Genomic DNA, 17213 nt, shown 5'->3' on the forward strand with positions numbered 1-17213 from the left:
GGACGGCAAATGCAGTAACTGAAGCGGGCAAAAAGGAATACAAACGTCTCAGAAATGATATCGATTGGAAGTGCAAAATGGCTAAGCAGGTATGGCTAGAGGACAAATGTAAGGATGTAGAGGCATGTATCACTAGGGGTAAGATATATTAAATTAAAGAGACCTTTGGAGAAAAGAGAACCACCTGTGTGAATATCAAGAGCTAAGATGGGAAGGCGGAAAGATGTAAGGAGTCTGTACAAGGGCGATGTACTCGAGGGCAATATTATGGACATGGAAGAGGACGTAGGCGAAGATGAAATGGGAGATAAGATACTAAATGAAGAAAATCGTATGACAATCTGGGTATTTCGAGTCAGTTCTACTTGAACGATAGAAACTAGGAAAATGAGATGCCGAATTAAGTCGTCGTTTTATACCGACCCATACAGCTGCGTAGGTTCATTGAATTTCGATGGGACGCATGCATAATTAAAGGCGTCGAAACAGAAAATGGAAGGAGAGGAAGGTGCCGGTGTCATTGTTCTCCGCAATTAATCACGTGTCTCATTTAAATACAAACGGTTCGCGTGCAGCCCACAAAGCAGTATTTTGAGCTTCGAAAAAGTCTTCAGAAAAACTGAAAAAGGGCTCTAATTTGAAAATGTACTTCAAATTTTCCTACCAAAAATCCCGGAAAACACTAAAAATCAATGCACGACTAAAATAGCGAAACACAGCACGAACGGAAGATTGAAGTTCAAAAATCACTGCCACTTGAGGTCAAAGTTATGAATGGTAGCTAGCCCTAAATGTGGAAAAAGGTAAGTTAATGCGGATGAGTACGAAGAACACCTGTAATATTCGGATACGGTGTTACTAGTGTCCAGCTTGACACAGTCAAGTCGTTTAAAAATATGGGCGTAACGTTGCTAAGCGATATGAATTGGAAAGAGCATGTGAAAACTGTGGCATGGAACGCAAATGGTCGACTTCGGTTTATTGGGAGAATTTTAGGACTGAGTGGTTCACCTGTAAAGGGAGACCGCCTGTAGGATACTAGTGCGACCTATTCTTGAGTACTGCTCGATTGTTTGAGATGCGTACTAGGTCGGATAGAAGGAAGATATCGAAGCAATTCAGAGGAGGACTACTAGATCTGTTACCTGTAGGTTCGAACAAAACTTGATACGAAGACGCTTCAGGAACTCAAATGGGAATCCCTGGAGGGAAGGCGGCGTTATTTTCGGGAAACAATATCAATAAAATTTAAGGAACCGGTATTTGAAGATGACTGCCGAACGATTCTGCTCTCGCCAACATACATCGCGTATACGGGCCACTAATATAAGACACGAGAAATTAGGGCTCATACAGAGAAAATATAAAAACGCAGTAAATGAAGCAGGCAAAAAGGAATACAAACGTCTGAAAAATGATATCGACTGGAAGAGCAAAATGGCCAAGCAGTGATGGCTAGAGGACAAATGTAAGGATGTAGAGACATATCGCTAGGGGTAAGACGAATACTGCCTACAGGAAAATTAAAGAGACCATTGAAGAAAAGAGAACCACCTATATGAATATCAAGAGCTAAGATGGAAAACCAGTTCCAAGCAAAGAAGGAAAGGCAGAAACGTGGAAGGAGTATATTGAGGGTCTGTACAAGGGCGATGCACTCGACGGCAATATTACGGAAATGGGAAGAGGACGTAGGTGAAGATGAAATGGGAGATATGATACTACGTGAAGGATTTGACAGAACACTGAAAGACCTAAGTCTAAATAAGGCCCCGGGAGTAGACAACATTCCATTAGAACTATTGATAGCCTTGGGAGAGCCAGCCATTCCAAAACTGTTCCATCTGGTGAGCAAGATGTATGAAACAGGCGAAATACCCTCAGACTTCAAGAAGAAAATAATAATTCCAATCCCAAAGAAAGCAGGTGTGAAAATTACCGAACTATCAGTTTAATAAGTCAGGGCTGCAAAATACTGGAACGAATTCTTTATAGACGAATGGAAAAAACTGGTACAACCTGACCTTGGGGAAGATAAGTTTAGATTCCGTAGAAATGTTGGAACACGTGAGGCAATACTGACCCTGCGACCTTAGAAGAAAGACTAAGGAAAGGCAAACCTGTAGGCCGAACTGCTGAATAACATTTGGTTCGGTGTGGGGTGGCGGTGGGGTGAGTGGACTGCTGTAGCCTGTTGTGGAGTTGTGTACCGCTGCCGGCTACGGCGGTGACGAAGCCTCTCCGTCGTTTATATGTCCCCAGTTCCTTACAATACAGTAAAGTACAATACAAGTCGTTACGGTTACGGTCGGCTATAGCTGACAACCGCAACGAAGGATCGCACTATTGTGCACGAAGCACATCGTAACTTCTTGACACCTGCTCAAAAATGGTTCAAATGGCTCTGAGCACTATGGGACTTAACATCTATGGTCATCAGTCCCCAAGTCAAACGGGCATTGAAAACCACCCCCAAAAACCTGTGTGATTCCACCACTGAAAGAAGTTCGCCGTTAAGAGAAAGCTGCGGCTCCGGGTGGACAGTACGTCGCCGGCAGAAATGCATAACGCAGGTCTTGGCTGCCGAAAACTGGAACCCATGAGCTACAGCCCAAGACTGCGCCTTGCGGATAGCGCCCTGTAGCTGACGTTCAACAGCTGCAATGCCAGTAGAGCTGCAGTAAAGGCAGAAGTCGTCAGCACAGGGAAGCGGAGACAGAATTTCCCACGGCCGCAGCGAGCCCGTTAATGGCTATTAAAAACAGGCAGACACTTAAAACAGAACCCTGTGGCACACCGTTCTCCTGGACGTGGGAGGAACTATACGAGGCCGCGACTTGCACGCGGAAGGTACGATACGACAGAAAATTGCGGATAAAAATCGGCAGAGGACCCCGAAGACCCCATCCATGAAGCGTAGAAAGGATGTGATGACGCCATGTCGTATCGTACGCCTTCCGCATGTCGAAAAAGACAGCGACCAGGTGCTGACGGCGGGCAAAGGCAGTACGGATGGCCGACTCCAGGCTCACCAGATTGTCGGTGGCGGAGCGGCCTTTACGGAACCCATCCTGAGACGGAGCCAGAAGGCCCCGAGACTCCAGTACCCAATTCAAGCGCCGGCTCACCATCCGTTCAAGCAACTTGCAAAGAACGTTGGTGAGGCTAATGGGACGGTAGCTGTCCACCTCCAGAGGGTTCTTTCCAGGTTTCAAAACGGGGATGACAATGCTTTCCCGCCATTGCGACGGAAACTCCCCCTCGACCCAAAGACGGTTGTAAAGATCGAGGAGGCGCCGCTGGCAGTCCACTGAAAGGTGTTTCAGCATCTGACAGTGGATGCCATCTGGCCCAGGAGCGGTATCAGGGCAAGCGGCTAGGGCACTGCGAAATTCCCACTCACTGAATGGAGCATTGTAAGATTCTGGGTGGTGGGTGCGAAACGAAAGGCTCCGACGTTCCATCCGCTCTTTAATGGAGCGGAAGGCAAGTGGGTAATTGGAAGAAGCGGAACTAAGAGTAAAATGCTCTGCCAAGCAATTTCGCCGGAGTCTGTACAAACTGCTCCATTCAGTGAGAGCGCAGGGACGCTGACAGGGGTCCGATAGCCACAGAGGCTTCGGATCTTGGCCCAGACCTGCGATGGAGAGACATGGAGGCAAATGGTGGACACATACCGCTCCCAGCACTCCTGCTTGCTTTGGCGGATAAGGCGGCGGGCCCGCGCACGCAGCCGTTTGAAGGTGGTGAGGTGTTCAATGCAGGGATGTCGCTTGTGACGCTGTAGCGCCCGCCGGCGATCTTTAATCGCTGCAGCGATCTCAGGCGACCACCAAGGCACAGTCCGCCGCCGAGGGGACGCAGAGGAACGGGGAATGGCAGATTCGGCGGCAGTAACGATGCCGGTGGTGACCGATTGAACCACCGCATCAATGACATCATTAGAGAGAGGCTCAATAGCGGCAGTGAAGGAGAACAAGTCCCAGTCAGCCTTATTCATAGCCCATCTGCTAGGGCGCCCAAAAGAGTGACGCCGTGGTAGTGACAGAAAGATCGGAAAGTGGTCACTACCACACAGGTCGTCATGCACACTCCATTGGACAGACGGTAAGAGGCTAGGGCTACAGATTGAAAGGTCAATGGCGGAGTATGTGCCATGCGCCACACTGAAGTGTGTGAAGGCACCATCATTTAAAATCGAGAGATCGAGCTGCGACAATAAATGCTCAACGGTGGCGCCTCGACCTGTTGCCACTGACCCACCCTACAGAGGGTTATGGGCGTTGAAGTCGCCCAATAGCAAGAAAGGTGGCGGCAATTGGGCTATCAGCGCAGCCAGGACATGCTGCGAGACATCACCATCCGGTGGAAGGTAAAGACTGCAGACGGTAACAGCCTGTGGCGTCCACACCCGAACAGCGACAGCTTCTAAAGGTGTTTGGAGAGGGACAGACTCGCTGTGCAGAGTGTGAAGGACATAGAGGCAGACGCCACCAGACACCCTTTCATATGCTGCCCGGTTCTTATAATAACCCCGATAGCCACGGAGGGCGGGGGTTCGCATTGCTGGAAACCAAGTTTCCTGAAGAGCAATGCAGAAGAAAGGGTGAAGGCTGATAAGTTGGCGGAGTTCAGCTAGATGGTGGAAGAAACCGCTGCAGTTCCACTGGAGGATGGTATTGTCCATTGCGGAGAAAGGCGTGACGGGACTGGGAAGGCAGATTACGCCGCTGGGTCACCTGCTGTCTCCGATGAAGCACCCGTGCAAGTGCTATCCATTGCGTCTGAGGGATCGGTGAGATCGAGGTCCTCAGCGGACGCAAGGATCTCCACCTCATCCTCAGACGCAGAGCTTTTAGGTAGCGGTGGAGTAGGTGCCACCGCAGGTGTCTTGGACTTACGGGTCTTCATAGTCGTTTTCTCTCGCTGTTCCTTTGGTTGCCGTTGTTGAGAGGGCTTATTGGAGTCAGTCTCTGGGACCAAAGAGGATCGCGAAGCCCGTCGACCAGCAACCTGTGGCTTCTTCAGCCACTGGTTGGTGTCTGCTGTGCCGCTGGTAGGAACATGGGAAGGGAGTGACCCAAGGGATCCCTTCCGAGCGAGAGAAGCCGAAGAAGACTTACGCTTCTCCGGCTTAGAAGTGGGGACTGGTGTCCCCGTTGGTGTAGTGGGTGCTGCCCCCGAGGTAGATGGTGTGGGAGCAACAGCGAGAGAAGGGGCCCCCATCGTCAAGGGGGCAGGTGAGGTCCTCTGACTCTGAGAGCTGACTGTATATCTTGCAGCTGAAGGAGCTGGAGCAGGAGTGACAGTGGAGGCATAAGATGACATCATGCGCACGGGATGTAGCCGTTCAAATTTCCGCTTAGCCTCAGTGTAAGTCAGTCGGTCCAGGGTCTTATATTCCATGATTTTGCGTTCTTTCTGTAAGATACTGCAGTCCAGCGAGCAAGGGGAATGAGGCTCTCCACAGTTGACACAGACGGGAGGCGGAGCACATGGAGTATCGGGATGAGATGAGCGTCCACAATCTCGACATGTGAGGCTGGAAGTACAGCGAGAGGACATGTGACCGAACTTCCAGCACTTAAAGCACCGAATCGGGGGAGGGATATAGGGTTTGACGTCACACCGATAGACCATCACCTTGACCTTCTCTGGTATCACCTTCGAAGGCCAAGATGAAGGCACCGGTAGCTACCTTATTGTCCCTCGGACCCCGATGAACACGCCGGACGAAATGTACACCTCGGCGCTCTAAATTGGCGCGCAGCTCGTCATCAGACTGCAAAAGGAGGTCCCTATGGAAAATAACACCCTGGACCATATTTAAACTCTTATGTGGGGTGATGGTAACGTGAAAATCCCCCAACTTGTCACAAGCAAGTAACCTGCGTGACTGGACAGAGGATGCCGTTTTTATCAAAACTGACCCAGAGCGCATTTTTGACAAGCCCTCCACCTCCCCAAACTTATCCTCTAAATGCTCTACAAAGAACTGAGGCTTCGCGGATAGAAACGAGTCACCATCAGCTCTGGTACAGACGAGATACCTGGGCGAATACACGTCACTGTCATTCATTGCCTTTCGTTCCTCCCATGGAGTGGCCAGGGATGGGAACGATTTGGGGTCATAAACGTTAGCTTTAAAATGAGCCCTCGAACGCTTAGAGACTGCTGGTGGCTGGCCGCCAGCGAGAGATGGTGTACCACGCTTCATTGCGGGTCATCCGCCCTGATGCCACCTACTCCGACCAAGGGCCCTCCCCACGGGCGCCACCCAGCCGCAGCAATAGCCACCTGGCAGGATGGCCATTGCCGGGAGTCCTGATGCCCCAGGGAGATGGGCATCTACTCCTTGGCATACGTGGGGAGTTAACGGCGCAGGCATCAGTAGAGCGATCCCTGTGTTGTCAGGGGGCTACAACCAACAGGGTACATGGCGGCCCCACCACAACGGACTGGCTACCGTGCTGGATCTTAGATGCAAAAATGTCCAAGGTCGTCGTCGCAGTTAAAAGCAACACTGCAGAGTGCAGCGTGGTAATCGCACCCAGGGACGTATCCTAGCCCAAGAGATGGAAAACGAGCGGGACACCATTGCAACGACGAAAAAGCCGGCCAAAGGTCTAAATACACGACGGATACAGTGCACCATGTAAGGCGCCCTTCCCCAATTGGCTCGCTCTTCGGAATAATTTAGAAAGATGGAGGTCAAACCCGAGAGGGGACCATCACATAAGGCTGAAACATTTGAGACTCCTTTTAGTCGCCTCTTACGACAGGCAGGAATACCGCGGGCCTATTCTAACCCCCGAACCCGCAGGGGGACTGCTAATGCATGGGACCGCACTGTGCTCAGTGACGAATCGTCGGTGAATATGACGGCGACCTGGGGAACAGTGCCATTGTTCTAGAGAGGCAAGTCATATTGCTCCTGGCGTTATGGAGTGGGAATTCACAAAGCATGACTTCAGGTGACGGCTGCTAGGATTGAGCGAACTCCGATGACTGAACGGTGGTATGTCACTGACAGCCTGCGACATCATGTGTTACCTCACATGCGACAGTATTGTTGTGCCGGTTTTCAACTTTTTCCATATATGACATTGTCCATGATCTGTGTACGAGTTGAGGTACTGTCGTGTCCAGTTGGGTTCACAGGACCTGTTCCCAAAGAACATGAATAGGACGTAAACTCCTTCCCAGTGCCACTGTTCGCGATGTCGAGGACCAGTTAACAACATTTGTGGGCCAGCTTGCCTGAGGAGAGGATACAAAGGCTTCCTAACCGAATCTATGCTTGCATCGAGGCCAGAGGGACGTAACATCATACTAAAAAGTGGACTGATGCTACTAAGTCCTTTGTAGATTTGACTAGAATCTGTATTCACATAAATACTAAGTTTCTACCAGTTATGAATAGTACAGAAATGGGAGTCTTATAAAAGTACATTTACTTGACATTTACCTAACCACAGTATTAGACATAAATTTGGGTGACATTAAGTGATATACACTAATTCTGTTGAAGATCCACAGATTGGGATTTTCATGTATAATTAGAAGCAGTAATTCGTGAGAGCTTCTGACCAGCTCCAGAGAACCTATAGCAAGGAATATAGGTTACAGAACATCCCAACAGAACCAAGTAGCAGCCGCAATAGATCTGCCTTATGACGCTAAATCTAACCCATAATGTAATTTTTTCAGGCGGCTCCCATCCCTCACTTCTCACGTTTCCAATGTTATAGTACAGTAAATCAAGTAAATCTTTTCTCAACCTAATCTGGTTTGAACACAGCAGGGCTTTACTTGGCTTGCTCCTATTGGAAATAGTATGAACTTATTTTCCTTCGACCTCTGAACCGTCATCTGGTATCAACAATTTAATGTGAACTCTTAAGCGCGGTGCAACTTTACGTCTTTCACGTAACAAATTCCGCGCGGGATTAGCCGAGCGGTCTCAGGCGCTGCAGTCATGGACTGTGCGGCTGGTCCCGGCGGAGGTTCGAGTCCTCCCTCGGGCATGGGTGTGTGTGTTTGTCCTTAGGATAATTTAGGTTATGTAGTGTGTAAGCTTAGGGACTTATGACCTTAGCAGTTAAGTCCCATAAGATTTCACACACATTTGAACTCGAAACAAATCATTAAGGGAGATGAAGGAAGAGAGAACAGGTTTCTTTTTAATTTCCTGACAGTCTCTTACATACCACAATGACTTGAATAAAGGCACGACGGAACGAAAACCTGCAGTAGTCTTACAAAATTAAAGCGAGACACTATGCCGCAATGGTACCTAATCTCCCATCACGACCTTCCTACCAAAATTGTAAATACAGCAGAAACTTTATAGTGACAATGGCACGCCTCCAGTGTAATCACGGGAGATTGCAGCTTCACATTCAACATGATCGCATCTTCTTGGCAATGCACTACGAATATTTGAACACTTAACCAGAGAAAACCTAAAAAGTGTGTAAACTCCTGTGAGATTTTAAAGCGAAAGCGCAAATAATAACATAGGAAAATTATTTCTGATATGAACAAAACCTTTATATTAATGATGGTATTTTAATTTTCTTAGGTCACAGACTTAATTTCAGGTAAACTGATAATTGTTGTTATAAACGCACTTTCGTCGAATGTTTCCTTGTGAAGGTTCCAGGCTGTTACATATTTAGGCTAAATGTTAAAAAAAATCATTTTGAGGTAGGCTACATGGACGATGTCCAAAAGTCATTAACAAATTTTTTTAAAATATTAATTATTAGGAGAACAGTTGCAAGTTTGCCCACTGGATGTGTTTTGACAGTATTATTTGAAGTTATATGCATGGTCAGTAAGTTACATTATAAGAGTGTCAGGATGACAAAGGGAGCGATAATCGAATGTAAGGAAAAAGGCGTTCATAAGAATAGTTAAAAATATGGATAAATGTGCTATAACGCAGCAGTGTAAGACGATATCAACAGTGTGAAAACTTCACTGCTTTTCTCGCACTTTTTAGATTTCAAGGCCAGTGAAGAGAGACACACAAAAATTATTCTATATCGGCCTCTGTGCAACGATTTTAAAAGATGCCAAAATAAACGAGTCATGTGTTAAAAACCAGCAATTTTTACGAAAAGAGAAGTTCCGAAATTAAGAGATTGGTTTATTCAGATTATACGTGGATATAATGCACTGTGACTGTGCCCAGTTCAATGATCAGTTTTTTGCTGGATGCTCAGGGAGCGACAACTGTTCTATTTTCGCGAATACTAGAATGTAACCTGTTGTCGAGCTCGCTGTCGCTCTCACGCTCGCTCCGACATTGCGGTACTGCTACAACTACCCAATCCTCAGGTAATTTTGTTGAGGGGCGTTTAGTGGGAGAGATCACAGGAAAATACGATCATCAACAGTTTACATTTTGAGATGGAAAATGACTCTTGTTTCTGAATGGCAGGCGCTGACGTTGCAAGATAAGAAAGATATTCATTGTACGATTCTGTTTAAAAAGATACCATCTCAGCTTTTCGGACAATCATAGCCTTACGATCGGGCATGAAACAATAACAAAGACTTTTTATAAGCTGTCTGCTGCTTGTTTCTGAAATGTGTTCAAATGTGTGTGAAATCTTATGGGACTTAATTGCCAAGGTCATCAGTCCCTAAGCATACACACCACTGAACCTAAATTATCCTAAGGACAAACACACACACCCATGCCCGAGGGAGGACTCTAATGTCCGCCGGGATCAGCCGCACAGTCCATGACTGCAGCGCTCGTTTCTGACTAAGACGAAGTTAACCACCTAAATTTTGATATTACATTAATATTTCACCCTGCAAGACAATATCTAAGAATTCCGAGTCCCTCTCACTTCGATATTTTAATTTCAATCAGGGGCGAGAAGCCCATTTCGCACAAATAATGTAATTGAAAATGTTAATAACTCATAAGCTGCCATCTAGGTGATAGTCGGGCACTGACTGCTTATTCACAACCAAAACTTACCCAAAGCCACAATAAAAAATTATGATTTCAAAGTTCTGCCTGTCTTCAAATCTGCCAGTTTCACTTGTAAGCCTAAAACTAAATTATTCGGAAGGTGTTTCGAATCCACAAGTGATTCATAAACCCGGTCAAACTCTTCAACACCCTCTCCAGAATATTTTTTTGGAAATTATGCTGCACGAGTGCTAAATATTCTTTAATACATCCATCAAAACCTTATTATCGCTGGCAAGGGGCCATGCAGTTGGCAACATCGCCCACGGTCCATTGTCAATTGCCTGAATCCACAAATTCACCTTATTTATAAATACTTGAATATTAGAAATTCCAGTCAGGATATTTTCGTTTCTACCTTGCCTTTGCTCTTTAGTCCATTTAAGTGTACAAAAATATCGGACATATATTATCTGCAAATAAATCCACATAATCGTGACCCTCAATAGCAAAAACTTCAAGTATCTCATCTTTTAGTTAAAAAATTCGCGGTAACACTAACTTGCAATAACTATTTGTACTTGTTTGTAGCAGAAGTGTAGTGCGACACGGAACGTTGAAAAGCCGCATATTTAGGAGCCGCGATTTGATGAAGTTCTCGGCCTTTCACCACGATTTTTGGAGGACATGGCAAAGACCCTGTGGCTTCGCGGTGAATGAGACAATGGTCGTACAGAAGATAGGATTTACTATGTGTACTTTACCCACGAATCCTTTCACTCGGCCTGTCCTAGAAACGAATTCCGTCTGTACAAACACTAACGCAATCCTCCCATGTTAATTCAGTACGGACCAAATATTCATTAGTCACACGAAGTATTTCTTCACTGGTTGCTCGTTCGAATAGTTCTTTGGAAAAAAATGAAATTACTTGCAATTACATTCCAATCAACATACCTTGCGTAGGAAAGACGTTTTGCGTTACCACTAATATCGGCGGACTCGTCGTTCTCTAGTGAGAACTCACGAATCCTCTTTATTTTCTCCTTCAAAAGTCTTCGATGTCACCGGATATGTCACTAATCCGGCAGCTGCTGGTGTCAGCGGAGACAGGAACTTCCGAAATTTCAGTAGCAGCTTCTGAACCAAGGGCTATTTTTATCATTTTCTTACACGCGAGCATTAATAATGTTTCTGCTTTTTTGTTGTTTTTTGGCTTTTACGATAAGTTCGGCTACCTTATAGCTAACTTCCGGTATTTTGCGAAACACATGCTGATTTAGTCTTGAACATCACTTTCTTTTTATTTTGTTCCAACAACCGACGAACATCAGTCACATCTCCACTTAAAAGACAGGAATGTTTTGCTGACAAACGTAGTAAAAAAGAAGGCAAAATAAATGACACTATATTGTCTTTGAATTACTTTCTGCTTCTGTTTTTTCGGGCTCGAAGGTTTCACTATTTGCACTACAGAACGGACCACTCCCTACAATGAACTTACCCACATCGGAAAAAATAGTTTAATAACACTGTGACAGGAAATACTGGTACAGCAATCACAGTATTCGTACTACTACAGAGCACAGCTGTAATACAACTGAACTGAAATACTACTATCTTGTAGTCTCACAATGTGTGGGTCTTCTGGCGGCGAACGAAAAGAGCAATAAAGTTTAAGAAGCAGTTACAAACTCTAACAAATATCAAAACAAGGCAGTAAAAATAATGGGAGAGGGACATTTTTACTAACCTCATTTTTACTAACCTCCCCGAATTATAGAGAACAACACATACAGCCAGCCTTACACAAGAGATGCGGGATTACGAAGTACTCTCACCCTAGCGGTACAGCCGGTGTAGTGCAGAGTGGATGTTGCCAATCAAGTACAAGTAGCGACGCATAGCTGTCTCCACTATGTGCGCTTCCACAGTAGAGCTGTTGTTAAAATATCGATACTTCGATAATCTCGCCAAAAAGTATTGATATCCATGGTCGACATTTTCTCACCCGAGATATCGACATCAAGACGACAGTATCGAGTGCCGAAATTTTTATTTTATATTGTATTTTGTTCACAGTTTTCGGTAAATATCTGAAGTTATTCTTTTGCAATTGTAGAAGAGCATAATTTTACTTTCATTGCATGAAGGAGTCTTTTTTACGTTTATCACGTCAAACCTTTCTCTTTGACGATGTGAAGCAAGTATATGTGGCACAAAAGGAAGACGTTCGATTCCACTGGGCAGTGGCGGTGTGAATGGAATAATAAACTTTCCGATGTGAAGAAATAGCACACCAGTTGCATGAAGAAAATAGTAAATAACGCAACTAGTGTGCCACTTCTTCACATCGGTATTCTTCAAAAACAGTTGCTGAAAATGATCAAAAATCTAAATGATGGTCTTAACGGTGGGTGGAGAAGTGTCAGAGGGAATGCTGACGTAATCGGCACTACCAACAGAAACTGCAATTTTGACCCTGGCGTTGGCAGAAATGAAAAAACGGGAAGTCGACATAAAGTGTTCCGACAAATAGATATGTGACGAAACCTAACAACGGACCCATTGGAGACTTTGTTGTGTCACTTACATGCAGTTGGCATTGTTAGGAAAGTGGTTATCGCCAAGGATGTACGTGCTTCATTTTCCTTGCAATTGTTGCTCTAAGGGGGGTAGGCAAGCTACTAGCTTGTTGATGTTTAGAATCTCGGCAGTATATATACACTGGTTGCCGATGTTTCTATGCGCCAGTACCTCGATATTTTTTCCGTCGATATACCGATACCTTTCGATATGTCGAGAGCCAATATCGTATAAATGTCGATATGTCGGATACCCCATATTTTTTAAAATATCAACGCCCCTAGACCACGACCACAGAGCAGGGTCCATTGTACTATTTTAATAAATAGCTGCATATTCGTTTTGCCACTTAACTTTACACGTGAAAACAAAAAATGAACTGTGTTTGCAGTGTAATATTGAAGAAATTTCATTTCCATAAAAAATTCGTGAAAGCACCTTTGAAATTATGAAACAGTGGTATAAATAAATATGCTTGACGTACGAATGTGTAGCTACAGTAACCAAAGTAGGAAACATGGTATGCAAAATGCAAATTCTCTGTAAAGTATTTTTAGCTCAGAGCTTGACTATAAACAATTGTTTCTAGATCACGAACAGTTTTTATGCGCTGGACGCAGCTGTTTCGCGTGTCTGCAACGCGATTTTGTAACCAGTCCGTGGCCACGCCTGTTCATACCTCTATAGACTGCTGCTGTTTTCGCGTACAGCCATTTGCTCTTCGCAGTTGAAAGCTGTCGAAAATGCTCCCAAATATCAGGGATTTCCTTCAGTTGATTCGACTATAGGAGTGTCCCAGTAGTAAAGAGTAAACGCATTAAAACTGTATGCATGGTGCAGCATTTTTTCATGTTTCTCAGTGCCTAGAACGCCAGTATGTGTCGTAGAATGAAATATTTGTGTAGTTACGTTGAGCTTCATATGTGGACACTGCGAAATATGTTCCAAATAGAGTTAGTAGCAAAGTAGTGATAAATTTAAACATCATGCAAATGTGGCAGTTTTCCACACATCTCAGTGTTTATGACGTCATTTCTTCTGATCTACGTGTCACAATTATATACAGCGGCATTTATGGACACTGTCTACGAAATACATTACGAGTAGAGGATCAGCAAAGAAATAATTAATGTAAACGTCCAGAACAATACGGCACTTTTTCGCGTATCTCAACGTTCATGACGTCATATTTGCTGACCTATGTGTGGTACCATGATATACTTTCGGAGGAGCATTTATCAGCATATATGGATACTGTTTGCGAAATTTATTGCAAGTGGAGTTTGTAGCACGGAAGTAACGAATTTAAACATCATTCATGACTCGGCAGTTTTTCACACGCCTCATTGTTTATGACGTCATATCTCCTGACCTATTATAGATAGGCGGTTCTCACCCCCACAACGATTGTTGCCTGGCAGTAAGGGTTATATGTAGATTGTAGTTTGTTGATACCGTTATTGTAAAATGTTGGAGAGACCGCTGACTGAGTCACATAGCCTCTGCTTGCACCGCATCGTCACTATCAGAGTGAAGTCCTCGAAGGTGTTCTTCAAGCCTTGAAAACAGATGAAAAATAAGTAGGGCCAAATCGGGAGTGTATGGGGGATGATCGACCACAGTGAACCCAAGGTGGAGGACTGTCGCAGATATCCCAGAGTTCGTGTGGTGCTGTTGTATTGTCAGGCTGAAGGAGATGTTACTGAAAGTGTGGGCGACCTCTTTCGATTCGAAACTCGACTACAGTCTCACGCACCGACGTACTTACGTGACACACCGCTATATTAGAGCCAACAATTCGGAGCCCTCCAGCGGTAGAGGGCTGCAAATAAGTAGAGATGAAGAATAAAGACGTAGAATGTTAATAATGTTTGCTTTGTTAAAGCTTTTAAGAGTCATCACATAAAAAAATTTCAGAGGCATTACTTTTTAGCGCTCGTATAATCATCTATCGTAAGCATTTCGAGTATCAAGATTCTTGGATGAAAAGCGACAATTCCTATACTAAATCATGCTGATTTAGCACAGTTGATGCTGAGTACTTACTGTACTTTTACACGACGCAAGGAAGTAGTCTTCAAACAGTATCTTACCTCACGACCGGTACTCAAACGCTACTCTCCATCCATTATGCGGTAATTATTCTGTACATACAGTATTTTAATGAAGGTCTTGTAAATCACTACTTACGTAAACTAGAATGTTAGTGTCAGCTACATGTGTGACATAGTCCACCAACCGCCAATAAAAATAAATTCATTAAATATTTTTAAGAATGACGTCTACATATTACGAAACTATTTCAGTAAAGAATGAGATTTTCACTCTGCAGCGGAAGTTTTATTTCAGTAAAGTTTCAAATATCCTTGTTTACTTCATAAAGCGTGGTGGAAAGGCCCACTTATGTAGTAATGCCGTTACTTACTAAAAATTATTATACGAATCCATGTTCCTTAACACCATAATGTCTATTCGTCCACTGTCGATTATTCCAGACTTTTTACATTGAGTTTAAATGATTTTTGGGGATTTTTTATTTGCTAACTACAGCCTATAGCTCTTAAACTTCGGTGAACCCGTAAAATAATTTTTTATCAAAATATGGCGCTACAGTATGTTAAACACTAACTCGAGTGTAATTGTGAAATTAATGCAGGTGAGGTCAAGGACACCGTTGGGTTATAGTCTGTAGAAGTTTATGGGCGGTATAAATTAAGATGTTGAACAGAATTTCGCATGAAATGGCAATCTGGAGAATGATTATGATGTACATAGCTTTTATTTGATTGTCTTGACAGCAAAGATTTTTTAAAAACGAACTTCTTTTAATTGAACGTCATCCATGCATGAACGACCTCTAGGATCACTTTGCATCCTATATACAGCTGATTGAAGCATGCATGATAGTTTTGATGTTTGGTTTTGTTGGGCGCTCAACTGCGCGGTCATTAGCGCCCATACAAAGTCCCAATATTTCACACAGTCCAATTTAGCCACTGTCACCAATGATGATGATCATGATGAAATGATGAGCACAACACAAACACCCAGTCCCCAGGCAGAGAAAATTCCACCCTAGCCGGGAATCGAACCCGGGGCTCCGTGATCCAGAGGTAGCAAAGCTAGCAGGGTAGTTTTGACTTGTCTTATTTTCAAATCCCACGACTTGTTGCACTGCAGCAGAATGTGAGATACAGCGTGGTTTTGTTATGCCTACTGTCATCTGTTCTTAATCTCTTAATGCAGGGGTTAGTAATTTATTTTCTTTCTTTTCTATTACAGGTTCTGGAGATAGGTATTGCATAGCCGGGGATGGCAATTTTATTCAAAAAGTTTTGTGGTCAAGAAAATCGAATAAAAATTATGAACCAAGATAAATGCGATCATTGTACTGTGAAATAATCGAATAGCTCACTGCAGTCCTTAAACAGCATTTACTTTTCTTTTGATCATATCGTATGGTTTTGTAGTTACCAGCTGCAGTAAAAGTAGATGCGAGACTGCTCACATTACTGTAGAATTCTGTCTTGTGTAATGACAACACTTGTTTTAATATTTTTAGGCGGCTGGCAATGTAAAATACTGCTGTTGACCGAACGCAATCGCGCACCACTGTTTATACACATTTGACGTCGAAATACTGGATCTACTAACATTCGTTAGCTTCGTCAACTCACAACCAGTCACCTTTCAACGTAACTCTGACCTCGGGCTACTCTCCAGATGAGTATGTCGCAACTACTAAGATTTCCTTTTTTTACATTCATTACTTTTCTCGTAGACGCATCAAATCTTCAGTGTTCAAATGCCGATTTTAAACCGGAGTGGTATGAAAAGACTACGTATTGTTCCACGAACTGTTCGTCCTGGGTAAGCGGCTAAATATTTATTACATACAAAGCTGAATAGTCACCTAACACATCTTGAGTATCATGTATACTCTTCACCACAAAACGACTCATCGTCAAACTCAGTTTCACAGGGAGTGAACGTGTCTACTATAATGTTGCGTCAGCGATAAAAGCACGTGAGTAGTGTGCAGCTCTCTGAGTCAGACAAGGCGTTTACTCACCACTACCAGTCCAGTCGGTGCGAAGTTCACAGCCACTGCTCCGTCACGAAGCAGCTGATTCTGCCCGCTTATCAACTAAGGTAGCATACACAGTACCTGCACACTCTAGCAACACAACACGGCACAACACACCACGCCTCCCCAGCTGCAGCAACCAAACTGCCTCTCTAGTCTATTCGAATGCGTCAGAGCGTGCGCACAGATGGCCGCCAAAGCCGCACATGCGCCCTGCAACCCGCGCCGTTAAAGGGGAGCTCTCAGTCCACGCATTCAGAGGCTCCACTTAAAGGGCATCTGCGGGGGGAGGAAGCGACCTTGGGAAGGGACGGCAGCAGGGTCAACTTGTCCCAGGGTCTTCCTTTTGTCGAGGCCGTCCTCGGAAGAACTTGCGCGTTACAGCACGTGGATGCTGCATTCCAGTTACGTCAGAGAGAGCAAACGTGTTGCTTCAGATGCTAATACAGGAAGGCGCACGTTAAACTGGCCCCGAGTACACACTTGTCCCCAATTACGCACGAATTGAAACTTCCTGGCAGATTAAAACTGTGTGCCGGACCGAGACTCGAACTCAGGTCCCGAGTTCGAGTCTCGGTCCGGCACACAGTTTTAATCTGCCAGGAA

General features: G+C 44.7%; 1 protein-coding gene across 2 annotated transcripts in view; it reads right to left on the minus strand.

The window, feature by feature from the left end:
• LOC126194977 (ATP-binding cassette sub-family G member 1-like) overlaps nucleotides 1-16749 on the minus strand; it is an 803933-nt gene extending 787184 nt beyond the window's left edge. For both annotated transcript variants that reach the window (XM_049933384.1, XM_049933383.1), the window contains exon 1: nucleotides 16593-16749. The gene's annotated coding sequence lies outside the window, so the exon portion shown is untranslated. The remainder of the gene's footprint in view (nucleotides 1-16592) is intronic.
• Between the last annotated feature and the right edge of the window lie 464 nt (nucleotides 16750-17213).

The sequence above is a fragment of the Schistocerca nitens genome, chromosome 7, assembly GCF_023898315.1.
Source record: "Schistocerca nitens isolate TAMUIC-IGC-003100 chromosome 7, iqSchNite1.1, whole genome shotgun sequence".
NCBI lineage: Eukaryota > Metazoa > Arthropoda > Insecta > Orthoptera > Acrididae > Schistocerca > Schistocerca nitens.